The sequence below is a fragment of the Sus scrofa genome, chromosome 7, assembly GCF_054392235.1.
Source record: "Sus scrofa isolate SSC_HxYL_T2T_F1_AM1 chromosome 7, Sscrofa_HxYL_maternal_Yorkshire_Landrace_v2.0, whole genome shotgun sequence".
Lineage (NCBI taxonomy): Eukaryota > Metazoa > Chordata > Mammalia > Artiodactyla > Suidae > Sus > Sus scrofa.
In genome coordinates, this window is record NC_139389.1 from 6,228,645 (window position 1) to 6,249,441 (window position 20,797).

The following is a 20,797-nucleotide window of genomic DNA, read 5'->3' on the forward strand; positions in this document are numbered from 1 at the left end:
AAATTTACATTACTGGAAATAATACCGCAGTGAAAGTCTTCTGCATGGACTATGTTAATGTTTTTGGACTTTTCCTCATGATGAATTGTGGGAAATGGAGTTATTATAATATCTGCCACATACCACAGAAGTTATCCTAAGAGAAATACTTTAAGAAGAAGATTTATTTGTCTATAAAACCATTTCAGCAGATATTTTTAGCGCCATGATCAATAAATAATAAATATCCTACTCTCAGAAAAGTCTAATTAATTGCTCATTCAGGAAGTATACCATTTGATGTACTTATACATTATGCAACTGTGCAGAAGTAAAAAGTAATGGACGATGCTACTGTACGCTTGTATCTGTGCATGGAAACAACAGAAGCGTTAAGGATTAATTATTCTAACAAACGATTCTCAAGTCTAATAGCGGAATTGTATTTAAGAATGTCTAATAACGATGGTAATAACAAAGGTAATAAAATTTTATTTTAAACGTTTATTTGTACATAGACACATTATGTATCTGCATGTAGATAGGTGATAGATAGATAAAATCCATGTGTGTTGCTAAGACTGCCAAAGAAAAGATTTTTTTTTAAAAAAAGTGAATTCACCAAACCTGATAAACCCAAGGTAGTTGAGTTTGGGGGTAAACTGGTCATAGGCCCTTCAAACATCTATAAGGCAGAGGACTTATTTTCACTTCTTTTGAATTGATGACAGAGTTTCACTAAGTTTATACATAAATAATAAATTCTAGCAGGAGGAGTAGAAAATACAGATTTCTGAACATAGTTGTAAACATTATGAGATTGCATCTGTCAGATTGCTTTTTACCCATAAAACAATTTTGTTCGTTGGTCTACAATAATATCCTTTTTTTTTTTTTTCCAGAAAGGGAATCAAGCAGAATTTCCACCAACTTCTAGGAAATTGTGGGTAAACTTTATAAGTTTGCATATACCATTCCAATATTGTTTGCCCAATGAAGAGCCTAAATGTATCATTTCTAGGATATTGAGGATTTTGTAGTTCCCCTGTTACTTTGTTGGTGGAATTAGCGTTCAGATTAGTGCTTTCTGGAACGGCTGCATCTGTCACTATGTTATGGACAGAGCTAACCTAATAGTGAAGGTGGGCCAATGTTTCCTGTTCTTGAATTATTTACCTGTTCGTCATTAGGACTGAACTGAACACAAAGCACAGTCCTTGAGAAAAACAGAAAAAGGAGGAGGAGAAGAAGGACAGGAAGAAGAAAGGAGAGGAGCAGATGCAAAGAAACATTTTGATTTGCACAGACACCAAATTAGGGAGAAGTTTATTGCTTTTAGAGAGAAATTTCTTCCCATCTAAGGATAGCAGCATCATTTCTCAAGTCTATGAATCTAAAGTCAGAGAGGTTTTCCCATCGTTTCCTCTTGAGTCCCTGCCTCGAAGCGCATAAACTCGTAATGATAGGAATAGCAGAAATGAGTACATCATTGGTATCTGCTCTGCTGGCAGAGATCAGATACTTTTATTTGGGCTACAGGAGGACATGGAGAGATTAGATATCACACTGCCATAGGGTGTGGAATGCATTCTCTTCCCGCTTCTCACTCCAGTACATTTCCAGGGATTGATGGTCATTTCCACCCAGCAAGTTGCAACAGATAATGCTAATTGCTTATGATTTTAATTCTGTGTGCATGGTTCAGTAAAAGCTAACCCCCGCCCCCCTCCACAAAACCACTCCTCACTCTCAAACTTTCTCAGGGAACTGTGCATAGCTGGTAAATCAACTTGATTATTATTCTATTCCAGAGGACATGTGATGATTTACATTTATATGCCAGCAATTTCTTTTTCATTGCCCCAGCAAGAGCTGGGAAATGATTTATAAGGATGCAAAAGTTCTGGCACAAATGTTATACAGCTTCAGCATGTTTGCATTGCACAGTGTGATGGACTCGTTCTCAGATGCACCAACGCGCCCATATAGGTAGCACATGATATGAGACCAGTGCCAACAGACTCCAGATTGTTGGGTACAGAGAAAGCACTGACCTCTGTGATAATCAGTGAGTTTGGGGTGTATCTTTCTAGGAGGTCACTACTGAATATCATCCTTAGGGGAGGGGACTGGTTAGCTTCTTGTAATTAGTTCACTTGCCTCTGTTAAATCCCTAACGAACTCCTGTACCACAAAAACCTTCCTTTCTGGAACAGTTGGCAGCTTCATTGTGTTTGCTCTCTTTTCTCACCTCCCCCCACCCCATGTTATTCTATCCCTAGAAAAAAAGTAGAAGAATATAAACCTGAAAAATTAAAATGATACAGAAAGGGAAAAGTATCCTTCACTCTATTCCATTCATTTACACACTCCATCCTCAGAATCAAATGAAAGATGCACGTCAAGTTTTACTGAACATACATTGTACATATGGTTACCACAAAAATTTACTTTGAATAATACTCAGCTTTGGGTGTCTTGACTTCCTCAGAAATAATCTCTGGAGATCCTACTGCTCGGCTGTCAAGGTGGATATGGTCACCACAATTCATGTCACTTCCCAAGATGATATGTTTGTTATTATTTCCTATTAACTGAACACGATGACAATCACAGATAGGCATAGTTTTAGACCCCTTAGGGTTTGGGGCACTTTTAACTTCCCATGGACAATCCAATCAAACCTACTTAAAAAGTAGGGCAATCCAGGCTGGAAATATATTTCATTTAACAAAGTGAAATTTCATGTCAGCGTAGGATTGAAGCTTTGGTTCGGTATCAGAATACTCTTAGGGAAGGCCTGTTGTAAAGTGGGTCTCCGACGCCAGCCTGCTTAAGAATCACCTAGGATGTTTGTTTAAAAGCATCCACTCATGGGCCTCACCACAGAGAATCTCACTCAGTACATGTGGTAAAATGTCAAGAATCCCTATTTCAAAAAGTGCCTGGGGTCGTTCTGAGGAGGTAGTTTTAGATTAAGATTTAAGAAAAACAGCTGTAGAACTTCTAAGGCAGATATTTTTTCTTTAGGTTTATAAAACACATGTTGAACCTCACTGGTGAACTGTAGTCAGTTTTTCCTGAGATCGTGTTATCTAGTTTATTTTTCAAATAGAATTGGGCAAAAAATAATACGCTGTTCTGGATGACCGCCATATCCCCATTAGGTCTTGCCAAATGCAGTATTCCTTCCAATAATAGTTTTTGGAATATTTTATGTGTCTTTTTTTTTTAGTAAACTTCATATTTTTCCCAGTTTTTGATATGTGGTTTATATTTTAATAGATTAATAGACTACAAGTAAACAGTTAAAAAATCAGTAATAATGTACTTCTGTGTTCAGTTTTATCTTAGGATCCGTAAGTGACTGTTAAGGGCACACTACTAGATGCACAACTACCTGTTAACTTTTTTATATATTCATGCATTCATTCTTTGTTGCAAAGTAGCCTATGTCTCAAGAAATGTTAAAATTTCATACCAGAAAATAAGAATCATAGAAAGGCAAAACTCCATTTACCAACAAGTTGTTAAAGAAATTACTTGTTATGTTTGCATTGGTGTTGTGTCCCTTTAAAGCGGATTAATGGGGTCTCATAGGAAAGCATTATTTCTTTATTCGCTTCCCAGCCTGGTGAGATAGGGTGCTACAAAGTGGTTGCTTAGTAACTGGCCCAGTATGACGATTTTCTCTCTCCCCATATGCGGACATAGTTAATTGCCAGATTTTGAATTATTACAGTAATTTTCTACTTCAGTGACATTATTTGTATAAGAAATACAGAATATCTGAAGTCAAATTTTCTGGTCTAGTGCAAGATACAGTAATAAAATGGTACTCTGGATATATGTAAACTACTCATTAGAAATGAATAGTAAGTGTTGACTTGGTCAAGGTCAGACAGAAAAGAATTGAGCCCAGGAGACTTAAAACCAGAGCTATCTTTTTTTTTTTTTTTTCTTTTTGCCTTTTCTAGGGTCGTTCCCATGGCATATGGAGGTTCCCAGGCTAGGGGTCGAATTGGAGCTGTGGCCACCAGCCTATGCCAGAGCCACAGCAACGCGGGATCCGAGCCACCTCTGCAACCTACACCACAGCTCAAGGCAATGCCAGATCCTTAACCCACTGAGCAAGGCCAGGGATCCAACCCGAAACCTCATGGTTCTTAGTCGGATTCGTTAACCACTGAGCCACGACGGGAACTCTCAACACCAGAACTATCTTTTACAAAAATCCATGGCATATTTTTCCACCCAAACTTGATCATCTGAATTTTCTTTGACTATCTTCATTATTAATTTTTCCTTGATTACTAAAAAGGAAAATGACATGGTCACTCTTTTCCAAGTTTCCCATTACTTCAAATTATTAAATGATGGTTAGAACTAAATTTGGAAAAAATCTTTCTCTTCTTACTGACTTTAAGGAACTGTAGGGAAGGTGAGTTTCTCAGATTTCTGCTCTTAGAAGAGTAAGAATGAACAAGATCCCCAGCAGTTGAATTCTCTGACTCTAAATGGATTTTGCATTTTTGTCAGGTTTTAATCTATATTTGGGAAACTTTACCCACAATCCTTTCAGGCAAGATCGTGTGCAGTCTACTTCTATACCAAAAATCTTTCTTATTGCTTTTGATCTTTGCTGCTTTGCTTTTTAGTGTGCTTTTCTACATTAAAGGATTTTTCATATATGCATATTTCTTGATAAAGGGATTTTTTCTACTTTCTGGTCTATTCTATTTTTTAAATGCAGTATTTTTTTTTCCATTTGTAGCCACATTTTAACTTAGGTCTTATTCGATCTTTTGAATTCTGGAGTCTTCTTTATTTCTTTCCAGTGAAATTCAGGCCCAACTATTTATTCCCTATGTATTTATGTGGAGGCTTTCTGTAGCTTCTGTATAATTCTAAATATCCACTCCACACTATTTGCCTTCAAGTTTTCTCAAGAACACTTTTCTTGTATTTACTTATATTTTCAGTTTAAAAGTCTTTTGATCTGGTCATTCTCTTCCTTGTTTTAGCTGGTTAGTCCATAGTACTGCCAAGAATCAATCATTCTGTCATAATTCAAAAAACCAAATCCTGTCCTTTGATAACATCTTTGTAATCAATGGTTCATTTCCACATCTTTTTTCTTTTTCTTTCCCAATTTACAACATTCCATTTGAAGTTGCTTTCATATATTTGGGTTTTTGACCCAGGACTAGAAACAGCATTGCAGGTTTTCTTTAAAAGGCACCCAGTGTAAGCGGTGCTTTATTATGTTGAAGAGGACCCCCTATGAGAACTGCCGCCAGGACTCAGCTTCCTTCCGGATTAGCCATGTCATTCTACATAAACCCAGGTTCATGCTTATTCACGGGCAGCCCCCAACCACCACGGATAATTTCTTACCTGGTAACATCATGTTCTAAGGTTGCTGCTTGTGTCTCAGAACACATTAATAAACTGTTCCAAAAGATACTCAGACAGGCTACATGGTCCAAGAGACATGCTATCTGGTCCAAGTTTTTCCTTCTAGCCCTCTTTTGTAATCCTTCCTGTGTTACAGTCTTTCTATTCATCATCAGTATACGACTTTTATTTTATTTTATTTTATTTATCCATCTTTTTAGGGCTGCACCCGTGGCATGTGGAGGTTCCCAGGCTAGGGGTCAAATTAGAGCTGTAGCCGCCAGCCTAGACCACAGCCACAGCAACACAGGATTCAAGCCATGGCTGCGACCTAGACCACAGCCCACCGCAATGCTGGATCCTTAACCCACTGAACGAGGCCATGGATAGAACCTGCATTATGATGGATCCTAGTTGGGTTCGTTAACCGCTGAGCCATGAAGGGAACTCCTCCAAGAGTTCTTAATTCCCTCTAAATTATAGGTATAAAGAGACACGTCTCAACTCCATCTCCATGAGCAAGAATACCCCTGTATTTTTGCAGTACATGTAACCGATAAGGAGGGCAATAAAAAGTATATGCCCTACTAAGGTAATTTAGCAATGCCAAGAATAGAGTTTTAGCTTTATGTCTCCTGAATATAAAGACATATGCTAATACGTTGTAACTCTATTTGAAGACTACTTTCAGAGGTTACGGATTCTATTCAGAAAGGAAGGTCCTAGAAACTCTGCTGTTGTGGTAGTTGGACTACTCCTTGATTTCCTGGTTTCTGTGCTGAAGTGTTAGAATTTACTGCTAATCACATTAGTGATATTTCAGTCCCATGTCTTTCTATCAAGAGAACCATGGAAGCCGTGGCTCTAAATACTTAATCACTACCACTGGAAAAAGATGGAAAGAAAGGAAGATTCTATTTTATTTAGAGACACTTGGCAGAGCAATACAACAGGGAGTGCCTGTGGAAAGCCTCCAGTGACAATTTTACTGTCACAACTTGCATAACAATAGAATGCCAAGGTCCCGCTTCTCCTCCTGGCATCCAGCATTACAGAGAGGAGATGTCTTTCAGCAATCTAAGATATAAATGGATATGAAGAGCTGCTCTAGAGACTCTCACAACTCTCTACTTTGTGGTGTAAATACAAGCCTTGGGGTATTTTTATGCCATTGTTTCCAAAACTTCTCACCCAAGGGGAGCCAGCCAGTGACAGGGGAGTGTGGGTGGGGACAGCCTAAGGTTGTCATCTCCACACTATTTGAGTTACTTGACAGCACAGTTGAGGACCAGTGACAGCTCCCTTTCAATCATGGGTTCTGTCTGGCTTTGGACCAAAGGCTACGTATCTCAAGGCAGCATGTGTTGTGTACATGTGTGTGCAGGCATACGTGCGCACATGTGCATACATATATAAGGAACAAATTATTGAGACTGGAGAGAATACCCCAGAGAAAACATGCCAGATTGTTTGCATAGCTGTTTGCCATGAAACAGCAGACATTGTAATGAATGTGTTTTGTTCCAGGGCAGTGCTCTCTTTAGACTCTGACGTTTTCAAACTAAATCCTTCCGGGGAGCAAAGGAATGTGTCTTTGGTATGAAGTAGTCAAAAGCCAATGGTCTGTGTGTGAAGACACCAACAATAATGAAGCGGAAGCACATTCGGCACAGGAAATGGAAGGAATGATGGTGGCGAAAGGACAAGGGGAGTTTTCCTGCTCTTCTCCAAGCATCGTCGGGAAGCCAGGAGCTATTCCCATTGGATTTGCCAATGGAGAAGCATTAGGAAGAGTGAGCACAGGGGAAAATGAGAGTGAGGCATAGGTTAAATATTATCTTGTGGAAATAATTACTTTGCAATATTTTATCAAAAAATCACTTCCAGGCTTTCTAATCATCCCATGTAGACAGCTATCTCTTGGTCCGCTTCTTATGCTAATGAAGTAAATTGTGACACAATTCAAAGATAGTGAGGACAGGGAGCCCATGCTTTTATTTTAAGTAGGATCAATTTCTATCAGGATGAAAGAGAAAACTTTATTAAATGTATACCATGAGATAAACTAGCAACATATGTCTCTCTCTCTTTCTCTTCCTCCCTCCCTTCCTGGAAAGGCCGCGCCTGGGTCCCTACTTAGGACCACATAGAGTCAAGACTGTGATAACCCCATAATTATCACGGCCACTATTCTCAATCCACACTCACACCCAACTCTTAGCCTCTTCCAGCTCTTCCTACCTTCACCCTCTCCAACACTTTCATTCTGTGTGCAGTTAGACTTCATCCTCACTCGAGACAGTTATTTTCTTTGACCTTATACTCCCTCCTGTCAAGCATGGTTCAAGCTCAACATCTATCATTCTGCTTCCCTGGTAAAGAGCATACCTCCTCTGGCTTAGGTCACCGCAACCATCAAATACGAAGTTCCATTTGGTTTGACCCAGTTGCTGGTTACAGAATCTAGATAAAATTCTTCCCATATAGCAGAAGCAAATTACAACAAGGGCATCTCAGTTCTGCAACATTTTCTTTTCCTTTTTCCTTTTGTTTTCGTCCTTTTAGGGCTGCACCCATGGCATACGGAAGGTCCCAGGCTAGGGGTTGAATCAGAGCTGCAAATGCTGGCCACAGCCACAGCCACAGCCACAGCAATGCAGGATCCGAGCCGTGTCTGTGACTTACACCAGAGCTCATGGCACTGCAGGATCCACTGAGCAAGGTCAGGGATCAAACCTGAAACCTCATGGATACTAGTTGGGTTTGTTACTGTTGCACCACCCCAGGAACTCCCTGCAACATTTTCTTAATATTTGTATTTTAAAGTAGTTACAATCAATTCACTGATTCATTCTTTCTTGGTAAACTTTGATCTTCAAATATTTACATAGCCTGTTTTACGGAGAAAACTGTTCATTAAAATTTGATTGGCTCTAAGATTACTTTCAAAGAGGTTCTAGTTCTTCCTCTCTCATGAAAATCTTCGTCATGCACCTTAGCAGGTAGGTCTCCTCGTGTGAGGTGTGATAAACCATGGGGGCTTCTTGAAAAGTATTTCTCGTTACCCTGTCATTGTCTTTGCTGCTGTGGCCAACAACCCAGTTTAACGTCCCCTGAAGACTCCCTTTTTCTTCTCCACTCCGCTGCAAAGGCTACCCTCTCCATCCTTTGACTTGACATAACTGTTTTTTCCTCCTTACCTGCTCATAATCTTCTCAACCTTCAGAAGACCAGTAAGCTAGATTTTCTTTCCTAATTACTACCTTGGTTGATTCTTCCAACTTCCTGTAATTCAGCAAGTTGGTTCCATATTCATCACATGTAACTTGACATTGTTTTCCTTTTTCTTTGGTATTGTTTATTCTTTTAATTTTTAAATTAAAGTATAGTTGATTTACAATGTTGTGTCAATTTCTGCAGTACAGCACAGTGATCCAGTCATACATATACAGACATTCTTTTTCTCATACTAGTTTGATTTCCTATTGTTTCAGCAGATTTTCTACCTCCCCAACAAAATTTTAAGCTCCCAGAGGTAAAGAATTGGGTATTTTTTATACTTTTAAAAAATATCCTCTATAGTAACTGATACTGTGGCACATATATTATCAAAGGGTAAAATATCATTACTATAAAGCCATGGTATTTTGGGGCAGGCTTAAAACCATCTTAATGCAGTTTTAGGAAAGCAACACATAGCTGGCATAGTCACACATTTTTAAAGCCTATTAAAAATATAAATCCTGAATACAGTCTGTCTGTCAATCATGGTACTCTCTGTAGAACACGTGCAGGAAAGGGGAAATTCATAATAGCAAATGTGAAGTGTTTCACAAACAGGCAGTGGCATGTTGAGTGCTGCCAGTCCAATCCATTGCTCAACAAATGACTATAAATAAGACAGTACTGAGGAGGAGAGTCAGAGATGAAGTGGGCAATGAGGTGGAAGGAGTCGCAGCTGTTTCTTTTCATTCATTCACTGAATTCTCTGTAAATATTGGTACGGCTTGCAAGTGGGAAACAGCATTTCTGTAAATTAAAATGACTGCTCATATTCTGGCAAGAATATCAGGGGTCTGAGTGTCAGGCAAAGCAAACTATGACAACATACACTGCATGAGGTTTCCCTTTGACTGCCCCAAAATGTTCCAAATTCATTTGCTCCACATTATTTGAATATATATTTTCAATGAGCCAACTCTTTTACCCAGAAGGTATTCAATGCTTGTTTTAGAAGCATTTTTTTTTCCTGCGGCGTTCATTCTGCCACATGAATTGGCACTTGTTTACACTTTTAAGGTTTTGTGGGGGTTTTTTGCACTCAATTTCCAAATAGACAGATGTCTTTCTGTAAAATTGAAATGACACATCCGAGTTTTAATGCTATCTTTCTCATATTTGCATATTTAATTACTTGCATCACATTTTATTAGTATATTATCCAATGAGGAATTCTGACTAATTAATTTCACCTGGAATTGTATGCGAGTCTATGAAAAATTACACTTGGCCATTTGTAGAGACCAGCTGTGTATTAGAAATATCTGATCCCCATCTGCAGGATTAGAAAAAGTGAGGGGAAAACGCTGATGATAAAAAAACAGCCACTTTTCCTCGTGCCCTGAAGGTGTTATTATCGGCAGATACCTTTATTACTCCGCCTATATTCCCAACATTAACTGAGGAGTTTACTCCGAGCATCATTCACTGGGAAGACTTGACTTTCCCTGACTTTGGTTTTCATTTGTAGGAACCACTAATGTGACTGGGTTCCACCCACGTGCACGTACTCCCTGCCTTCCAGTCCAGCCTGACTCACACACAGCCAACTTCCTCTGGACCACAGATTCCCTGGGCCCAGCCGATGGGGGAAACCCACACACAGAAATTGGGGGAGGAGGGACTATCCTGTGAAAAGATATCCTTCAGGGTCAAACGTGGCCTCTTGGAAATGCACCCTATCCTGCCGCCTGCCTCTGACACACACAGGCATGCTCTCACTTTCGCTGCCTGCCTGTGTCTTGCTCTGGGTTTGTGTCTGGATTCTTTGTCTGCCCTGACAACAGATGGTGTTTTAATAAAGTCCAGTAGGAATATTACTGTGAGTAAACAATGCGGTGCATGCCAATTCCATAATTGCTGGGTACTGATTCAGCCTCTTACCTGCTCCATCCAAGTTGGGAGGGAACCAACTGTGCTTGCACCTACCGGCAGCAGCCTGCTTGCCCGCAGCTGTGCTGGGCTCCGGCAGCTAGCCTCACCGCGGAAGGTAAATTGCAGCTCCTGTCATGCTTCTTGGCACCGGGGCTAGAGAACGGCTGCCATCTGGCTTGTCATCAAACATGGTCATTCAATCTCTCAGAGATGAAATGGCTTTTTAAAAAAATCTTGCTATTTAAAAAAAAAAAAAATTGACACACATAAAACATATTATCCTTCTCTTTACAGGCACAGTATATTCTAAAAGAACTGTTTGAGCTTATTTGAGCCAGAGCTTGCAGGGTGTTGTTTTTTCCCCTCACTGATTCCCACGCTCAAAGGGATTTATAATCTAAACCTATTATATGCTAATGGAAAATTTAAATTCATTGAATTGGGCCAAGAAACGCATGCTCTCATTTGTTTCTCGCGTTGGAGAAAGGGCAAAAAGTTACATTCACTATTTGACCTAGTTTCTTTTGCTGTTTCAATTGTATGCAAATATGTCCTTAATGCTATTATGTATTTATTCAAAAAAGGGAGACAGGTGAAGCACATGAAGACAGTACTCCAAATGCGTGCTGGCTGCCCCTTCCCAATGGTCTCCTCAAACTACCTGCTAACTAGGAGGCTCTAGGAAAATAAAGTGGCTCCGGCAGCCAAAAAGAAACAAACGCAGTGCTTACTCACTCTGTACGAAGGCCGGCAGCATGGGATGTTTATTCAAGGATCATATTTTAAGTGCTATCCTGCTTCTTCAAATACTGCTATTTTCAACAGGGTTCTAAACACTCTTGGTAGTGCCTACAATTATAATAACAAAAGCAAAATGAACGGTGGAAACTGCAAGGAGGAGTAGCACTGACAGTGGAGAAAGGTTCATATCTACTGGCGGACATACTCGGAGCAAAATTTCTTTTTCCTGCTTCATCTGCTCAAGTAAATAAAGTATATTAAACTGATAATGACACTAGACTGTTAATGTTTAGACCTTTTTTTTTTTTTTTTTTCCTTCAAGCGAGGCTGCTAACTCCTTGGACTGACTGATTGATACATGAAATGTTTGCATTGCATCATTTTCCCTTCCACAGATTTTTAGATAAAATTGCCCTGTGTTTTAACTTTTTGAGAATAATATGAAACACATGCAAAAGCAGACAAAGGAGTACAAACCCTTTCCCACATTGCCCATTCCTAACAAGCATGAATCCACAGTAAACACTGCCCTATTCATACCCCACACACTTCCCTCCTTGCTGTTTTATTTGAAGCAAACTCTATATAGCCACGTAAGTGTAAATATTTCACCATCTTTAAAAGCCATAGCTTTCTTGTCCCTTTTCTTTTAAATATTACTTCAAACGTAAAGAAAATTTGCAAGAGTAATACAAGGAAATCCCAGACCCTTTCCCCAACATATGCGAATGTCTCGTGTTTGCTTTATTTAACATCATCTCTGTATATAATTTCAAATAAATACATACTTTTTCTGCGTCATTTGAGGGTATGTTAGTTTCCTATTGCTACTATCACACGTTACCGTAAAGTCAATTCCTTAAAACAACACAGATTTATCATCTTAGAGTTCTGGCGTTCCGAGGTGCAGGATGGGTATTCCGGAGATAAAACCATTGTGTCTGCAGCATTTTCTTGAGTGTTTAGAGACAGTCTGTCGCTGGTTCCTTTGGCTTCTGCAGGCTGCCCTAATGCTTCCAGCCTCCAGAGGCTGCCTGCATTCCTTGGCTTGTGGTCGCCTTCCGCCTTCAAAGCTAGTAGCTACATTACACCGAACTCCACCTCTGCCTTTAGCTCTCCTCAGATTCTGTCTCCCTTACCCACTTCTCTCACGTGTAAGATGCTTGTGATTACACTGGGCTCACTAGGATACTCCAGGACAATCTCCTTATCTCAAGGTCCTTAACTCAGTCATATCTGCAAGGTCCCTTGTTGTCATGTAAAGGAACATGTCCACAGGTGCTGGGACGTGGACATCATTTGGGGGCCGTTATTCTGCCTGGTGTAGAGAATACAGTAGAGGCAGTGTGCACACTACCTCTATTATTTCAGTGGGGCCGTCCTAAGAATTAGGACTTTCTCTTATGCAACCACAACAAAATTCTCAGAATAAGAAAATTACCAAATCCACACCCTGTCATCTAATTTCGTAAGTTGTTCCAGCTTTTGATGTTTTTTATCCAATACCAGATGAAATCAAGATCCCACTTTAAATTTAATGGTCATATTGTTTGGTCTACGTAATCTAAATCAGTTCCTTCGCCTTTCTTCTTTCTGTCCTTTACTTGACATATTTTGGAGGCTACAGTCCTGTTATTTCGTGGAATATCTCTCCAATTGTATTTACCTGATTTTTTATGATTGGGTTCAGATTATGAATTTCTGACAGGTGCGATGGTTAAATTTTGTGTCCACTTGGCTAGGCTGTGGTGCACAGTTGTTTGGTTTAAACACTAATCTAGATGTTGCTCTGAGTGTATTTTGTAGACGTGATGGACATCTACAGTCAGTTAACTTTAAATAAAGGCTGTTACCCAAGATAATGGGAGTGGGCTCATCTCTTCAATCAGAGGCCTTGAGAGCAAACTTTTGTTTCCTGGGCAAGAAGGAATCCTGCCTCCAAACTACCATACAGAAATACTGCCTGGGTTTCCAGCTGGCCGAACTAGCTGCAGATTTTGGACTTGCCATTCCTACACCTGCATGAACCAATTCCTTAAAAATCTCTTTATGTAAATATAATCCGACTAGTTTGGTTTCTCTGGAGCTCAAGCTGATACAGAAGGGTTGAGAGAGAAGAGATGCTGGTCCTCCCTGCAGCATCCTAACCAGAGGCACATGATGTCAGTTTGCCCTAGTACTGCAGCACTGCAGATCTTAATACTGACTACTTGGTTCAAGTGGTACCCGTCAGGCTTTTTTGTGACATCACTATTTTTCTCTCTGTATCAATACATAATTTGTAGAGTGACTCTCTGAGATTGCGTATTTTCACAGCTCCTCAGTAAACCCTCCCTCGCCAGCTTTGACATTGATCATTTTCTATTCTAGTCCTCTGTTCCTTCCTCTTTTTTTTTTTTTTTTTGCTTTATAGGAGGGCTGCACTTGCGGAATACGGAAGTTCCCAGGCTGGGGTCCAACTGGCGCTTCAGCAGCTGCCAGCCTATGCCACAGCCACAGCAATACTGGATCCAATCCAAGCCGCGTCTGCAACCTACACCATGGCTCGTGGCAATGCCTGATCCTTAACCCACTGAGCAAGGCCAGGGATTGAACCCACATCCTCATGGTTACTAGTTGGGTTCTTTACCACTGAGTCATAATGGGAACTCCCTATCATTCGCCCTATATTTATTAGCTAAAATTTTGCTGTAAGAAAGAACTTCCCTTCTCCTCTGTAAATGATTTCATCATCCATGTATTGCTAAAAGTGTAACTGGAGTGGCCTTACTTAATCCTAGGTGATAGTTAATGATGTTCTGTGACCAGTTCACATTGGTGAGAATTTTAAGGCACAAATCTGTAGAGGGCATAACGTTGGTAGTCTGAGATGACCCGCAGTGTGAATACATACACTATAGAAATCAGCAGGTGCTTCCAGTTAGGGCCTTTCTTTCTTTCTGGAGAGCCAGTTTACCAGCACGCCACATGCTGTAATAATACATTACTATCAATATTTATTTTGGTGAACAAACTGACCAGTAGAAGCCTCATCAGGTCGTATCCTATACATTTTTGACATGTCTCCTTCATTCTTTGAGCACTTCCGAGGCTTCTGGCTCAATAAAATATTCTAGAATCATTGTATACTTTCCACACTCTAGTCATGAAGTCCTTGTTTGTTTTTGTTTTTTATTCCAAAGAAATATATTTCTTTTTAGTGGAAAATCATGCCTAGAAACCAATATGGGTGGTGCTGGGTCTTTGACAGTAATACTGATATATCATTGCTTCTTCAGCAGAGAATGTGTAGATTTACTTACATCTATTTTTTCTATATTTACATTAAAAGTAGTGGTTTTATTCTGATACCTCCAGTTACAATCTGATACCACAGGGTAGAGTTTAATCTTCCTCCTTTCCATATTTACAACATTCTTCTCCAACAGTGAGAGACCTAGCTCTCTGTTAATTTCCACTTACAGAGGCAATCAGTTTCTGATGTTTTTCACCATAAATTAGTTTTGTCTGCTCTTGAACTTCATGCGAACTCATATGGTGTAGGTAGTATCTCCTGTCTTGCGTCACAGAGCATCATATGTGAGACTCATCTGTGTTGTTGTATTAGTACGTTATTCCTTTTTATTGTTGACTAATATTTCTTATATGCCACAATCTGTTTATACATGTTCATGTCATTTGGAATTTGAGCTGTTTTCAATTGGGGTTACTGAGGATGAAACCACCGTGAAAATTCTCCCGCAAGTCTTTTGTGAGTATGTTTTCATTTATTGTGTGAAAATACCTAGGGGTATACTTACTGGGTCAATAAATTTAGCTTAGCTTAGAAAATTTTTCAAAAGTAGTTGCACCGTATTTTCTCTTTGGGCCAATATGGAATAACGGGGACTGGGTTTACCTACTACATTTGAACAAGGTCACCTGGGCAAAGGATGTAAAACAAGGGATTTAAACAGTGGACAGCTGGCAGTACCGATGATCATTCCCAAGAGAAAGAAAACAAGAAAGATGATCTCCATAATTTCATCAGTTGACTAACTACAAGCGAGGACTAAAGACACCTGTAAGAACTGATGCAGCGGGAGGCAGAAAAGGAGATCTGAGAGAATTAAACACCAGCAGACTGAGCTGACGGACTCACTAAGCCGACAAGGAGGAGGAGACCAGCATGCAAAGTTAAAGGTACATGAAAAGGTGCGCAGGATCACCTATCATGAGGGAAATGCCAATCAAAACCTATCAGCTCACACTTGTTAGAGTGGCTACCAGCAACGAGACAAGAAATAACAAGCGTTGGTGAGGATGCGGAGAAAAGGGAACCCTTGTGCCCTGTTGGTGGGAATGTAACTGGTCCAGCCACTATGGAAATCAGGATGGAGGTTCTTCAAAAAATTAAAAATGGAAGCACCATATGATCCAGCAATTCCATTTCTGGGTATAAAACCGATTTTGCCCCACTTGCAAGGCAGTAAATTATCTTGCATTGCTTAATGGATACAATACTAACTCAAAAAGACATATGCACCTCTACATTCATAGCAGCATTATTTACAATAACTGAGATACAACCTAAGTGTCCAGTGATGGATGAATAGATAAAGAAAATGGGAATTATGGGAATTCACAATGGGAATTATGATTGTGTATGAATATTAGTGCACAAAAATGAATAAAATCTTGCTCTTTGTGACAACATTATTAATTGACATTAGTTATTACAGCATGGATTCCTGTGTCTTAATTCGGAGAAGTTTATTCAGAAACCAAGATCTGGGTGCTAGGTATGTCCATTGCTATCAGGATGACACTGTATCCTGGCCTCTCATTGGATAGAGCTGTGAAATAAAAGACATATCTATATACATACATACAATATATATGTGCATAAGCATCTATATATGCACATATACCCTCATACCTATAGTCATCTATTATCTATTATCTGTATATTAAAACTCATACATTCACACTGATGCATTAATCTCAGTAACTCCCCATTTGATTTTTGACTCCCTATTTTGACAGTCAGAAATCTGGCTCTAATTTTCCATGATATATTTATTTGTTTGCTCAATCATAAAAGGCACCACAAGTCATTTCAGAAATGTCAACCTATGCCTCAGTGAAAAGAAAAACAAAATAATAATGAGTTCTTTTTGCCTTTAGCATGAGAACATGGTCCAAATATTATGTTGTAAAGTTAACTGAGGTAGCTCTTCCCTCAGTTCCTTCACTGCAGTGATATTATCCATTTGAAATATGGTTCAGTTTATTATGTCTGCTGGTATACAATTTTAGGATTTTCCCCACATCATTGTGTCAATAACTATGAAGGATCTGAGATTTTGCTCCACTTGCAAGGTAGTAAATTATCTTGCCATTGCTTAACGGATACTAGCAAAAGACACAAGAGTCTTGGCTTGTAAAAAAAAGGCATTCATTACTCACAGCACAGCAAGAACCAAGAGTATCATATTTGAGTTACTCCCCCTAGGATCTCGAGTCTCATGGAATGAGACGCAATGCAGAAGAACTTAGGTGAATGGGTTTGCATTATAAGTGAGGAACCTCAAACTTAAAGAACTAGAAGATTTTTGTTTGCTTTTTCCTCCCTGATGGTCTGTCTCCTAGCAAACCTACCTGAACTTTGCTCTGTTTCGCCTTCTGGCAGATTTACACATGAGAACACCATCCATCAGCCACTCTGATGAATCTGATCAACAGAGGCTAGGAACAAATCCATTCAGTTTTGTCTCATGCAATATTTAATTAAGACTACAATCAACAGAACTCAAAAGCCACAGGTTGAGGGCAGCCTGCGGCACTGACTTCAGCCATTTCCCAAAGAGTTCCATATCCAGTTCACTAAACAAAGCCCACAAACCCTCAGGTCTACTCTGGACAACCGGGTAGATTTCTCTTTATATTTCTGTACTGATTTTTCCACTTGACTCAAAGATTTAACCAGGTTGAAAAAGATGTATTAGCAACGTCACAGACTCTACTCTGACAAACAAGGAGGAATTTGGGGCCACAGCTATAATTTATAACAACTCTCACTTCTGAGTAGAGGCTGTGACCTAAGTGCTTTGCAAGGATGTGATCATATCATGAACACTGCATCTAAAGTAAGGGACAAATTTGTACCAGTGATGACTTTCACTGGAAGGAAACTGCCTACAGAGTAAGCATAAACAATAAGGCAGTGGTCACTCCAAGAAGTATTTCAGGTAATCAAGAGGAGGCTCATTTTGGAGAAAACCCTTTAGAAATATATACGTATATACTCATATTCAGAAACTGCCATTCAAGTTTTTAAAATTATCTCATCATAAGCAAGGATTTGTCAAGGATTTTCAGGGTTTTTTTTTTTGCAGTCATATGATTTTTTTTTTCCTTAGATGGACTGAAATGCCTGATTATATTAATAGATTTATTAATGATGGATCAACACTCATTCCCAGAAATCCATTTACATTTAATATAATAATTGATATTATTTGTTTAAATATATGTCATTTAGCTATCGGTCTTCTATTTGTGCTGTCTATCTCTGTTGCTGTTTCTCTATTTTTACTTTCCTTTCTTATTTTAGGATAATCAGAAAAAAATTAGTATTCAATTTTTATTCCTCTATTGCACGTCTACTTCTACCTTTTTGCATTTATTTTTAAGTTGTTGATCTTGATATTGCAATGTGCATCCTTAACTCTTTCTCCTCTCTTTTTGGAATTCCACAATGGTCACACGATAGTTTTTAATAGTTTTAAATCTGTGTTTCATATTGAGTTACTTTATGTAAGCATCTTTACATTCAGTGACGCTTACTTTTGCAGTCTTTGATCTACTGCTAACCTAATCAGGTGTTGTAATTCCCAAAGCAGAATTTTCACCTCTCTTGTTTTCGATAGTTTCTATCTGTCTGCTGACCCTCACCTGTTCATTAATTAAGACCATGGTTTTCTTTAAGACCCTGAATATATTTATAATATCTGCCGTAAGATTATTGCCCTCTAGTTTTAACTTCTATGTCTTTTGTGTTCTTTTCCATTTATTCATTTTTGTCTGGACATGAATAAAATTTAACATGCCTTCATTTTCTACTAAATCTTATTTTATACTAGAAATTATAATATTGCAAGAAGTTTGGATTACAGTGTCTCCTTTTAAGGAGTATAGATATTGTTTTCCTTTTGGCTGTGCCCAACGCATGTGGGAGTTACCAGGCCAGAGGTGAAATTGCACCACAGCAGTGAGCCAAGCTGCAGTAGTGATGCTGCTTGATCCTTAGCCCTCTGAGCCACATGGGAACTCCTTGAATTTTGTTTTGGTGGGCAATTAAGTTACTGAACAATCATTTTGGACTTAGCAAGCTTATGCTAATTTTCTTAAAGTGATTTTACTTACTTTTGAGGTCAGTTGTACAAGCTGCCCCTTTTAGGCTAAAGCTCTTACTGCTTAGGCATTTCTTCTTGAGTCTCCACTATGACATTTGTTGAGATCTCTGTTCAGGTGGAGCTAAGACTTCAAATTTTCTCAGCTCTGCCTAATCTCTTGTATAATTCTTAGCACTGTTACATGTGACCTCTTCTAGACATTTTGGAACTGTGTCTGCATAGGCTCAGTCAAGTCCTTGGCTATTTGAACCACCCTGAAGATTTCTGGGAGCATCTCTGTGCATAAATACTGTTTCTGATGACCTTAACCTCCAAGTTACAGCCACTTCAGCAGCTCGGGATTCTGATTATCTGTCTCTTCAATGTGATAAGTTTGTCATTATCTTTGGCTCTTCTTACGTACTCTGTGTCAGGATAATTACCCTAAACAGAAGCATAGTGTGATTGTGGATTTATTTTGGGGTCAGATCACTTTTTTGCTCACTTTTCAATAAACACAGACCTGAGATGCTTATTTTCCAATATATGAAAAGAGATGCCTCTATATTTTACCCAATTTTATGGTTGTTTTTAGTATGAAGGCAAGTCTAGTACCAGCTACTCAATAATTTCCAGAAGTTCGCCTCAGAGTGTTCTCTTTCAAAACTGGGTAGCAGGTGACAGAATAACTAGCTCATTTTGAAATCTTGGGCAAGTTGCTTATTCTCTGCCTCAATTTTGCATGTGGGAACAAGGATTTGATTGCATTATAACTGATGCCACCTTCTAACTTTAACCATTCAACAATATTTATCAACCATATATTTAGTGCAGAGAGAGAAAATCAATAAAATTAGTGTGTTGAGATACACTGAAAAGATTACTTACTTCAGTTACAAAAATGTGAGTGGCTTTGGACAATCTTATCCATCTTTTTGTCTTTTTGCTATTTCTTTGGCCACTTCTGCGGCATATGGAGGTTCCCAGGCTAGGGGTCGAATCGGAGCTGTAGCCACCGGCCTACGCCAGAGCCACAGCAACGCGGGATCCGAGCCGCGTCTGCAACCTACACCACAGCTCATGGCAACGCCGGATCGTCAACCCACTGAGCGAGGGCAGGGACCGAACCCGCAACCTCATGGTTCCTAGTCGGATTCGTTAACCACCGTGCCACGACGGGAACTCCTCTTATCTATTTACAGTTTAATAATCATCAGTCGCATGGAGATGGCCTGGTGGGTATGTACCCGTGGGTTCAAAGTCATATCAGAATAACAGGGTAAATAGAAATTACCCCTCCTAACATACCATCATCAATAATGTTGGTATGGAAAGAGTTCACGCTTTCTTAAAATATAAACTGTGGGCTACTTGGAGCAAAAACATTTACATCTGTTAAAAATGCAGATCCTAGAGCCCCACGTAAGAACTACTGACTAGCTTCCCAATTTGGGGTGAGGAATCTGCATTTTTATTTTTTAACTTTTATTCATTTATTTATTTATTTTGTTTTAATTTATTTTGCTTTTTCAGGGCTGCTCCTGTGGCATATGCAGGTTCCCAGGCTAGGGGTTGAATCAGAGTTGCAGCTGCCGGCCTACACCACAGCCATAGCAATGCAAGATCTAAACTGCATCTGCGACCTACGCTACAGCTCACAGCAACACTGGATCCTTAACCCACTGAGCGAGGCCAGGGATCAAACCCACATCCTCATGGATCCTAGTCGGGTTCATTACTGCCGAGCCACAATGGGAACTCCAGGAATCTGCATTTTTAATAATCATGCTGGTGATGTTTGTGAAAAATAAAATTTTTGAAATTTATTTTTAGGCAGTCTCAGTTTATGGAACAATTATGTAGGATTTCCTCCAGTTCTTTTTTCCTTGGTTACATTTTAATTCATTAATATTGCCCAGATAATATTTTACTCCATTTCTGTGACAGTAAGAGAGATAGCTAATCATGTAAAATAATCTACAATAATATTAATAGGCTGGATGAGATAGTGCTCTTCCATACCACCTAAACCTAGACATTTTTGATTACCCATATGATAAGGCACAGGGAAACCATGATTAAATGGCATCACCCATGGGGATTCAGCTGAGACGTCTCACCAGTTGCAAATGGTGATCAAGAGAGATCAA

At 39.3% G+C, this 20,797-nt stretch overlaps 1 long non-coding RNA gene across 2 annotated transcripts in view; it reads right to left on the reverse strand.

The window, feature by feature from the left end:
* The window catches only part of LOC102167185 (uncharacterized), a 367,702-nt gene that overhangs the window by 265,507 nt on the left and 81,398 nt on the right, over positions 1-20,797 (reverse strand). Inside the window, exons 5-6 of one of the 2 annotated variants that reach the window (XR_014809577.1) lie at positions 11,266-11,379; positions 10,540-10,767 (exon numbers count right to left, since the gene is read on the reverse strand). The exons of the other annotated variant lie outside the window; for it this stretch is intronic. This is a non-coding gene — a long non-coding RNA (uncharacterized LOC102167185). The remainder of the gene's footprint in view (positions 1-10,539; positions 10,768-11,265; positions 11,380-20,797) is intronic. 2 annotated transcript variants of the gene reach the window in all.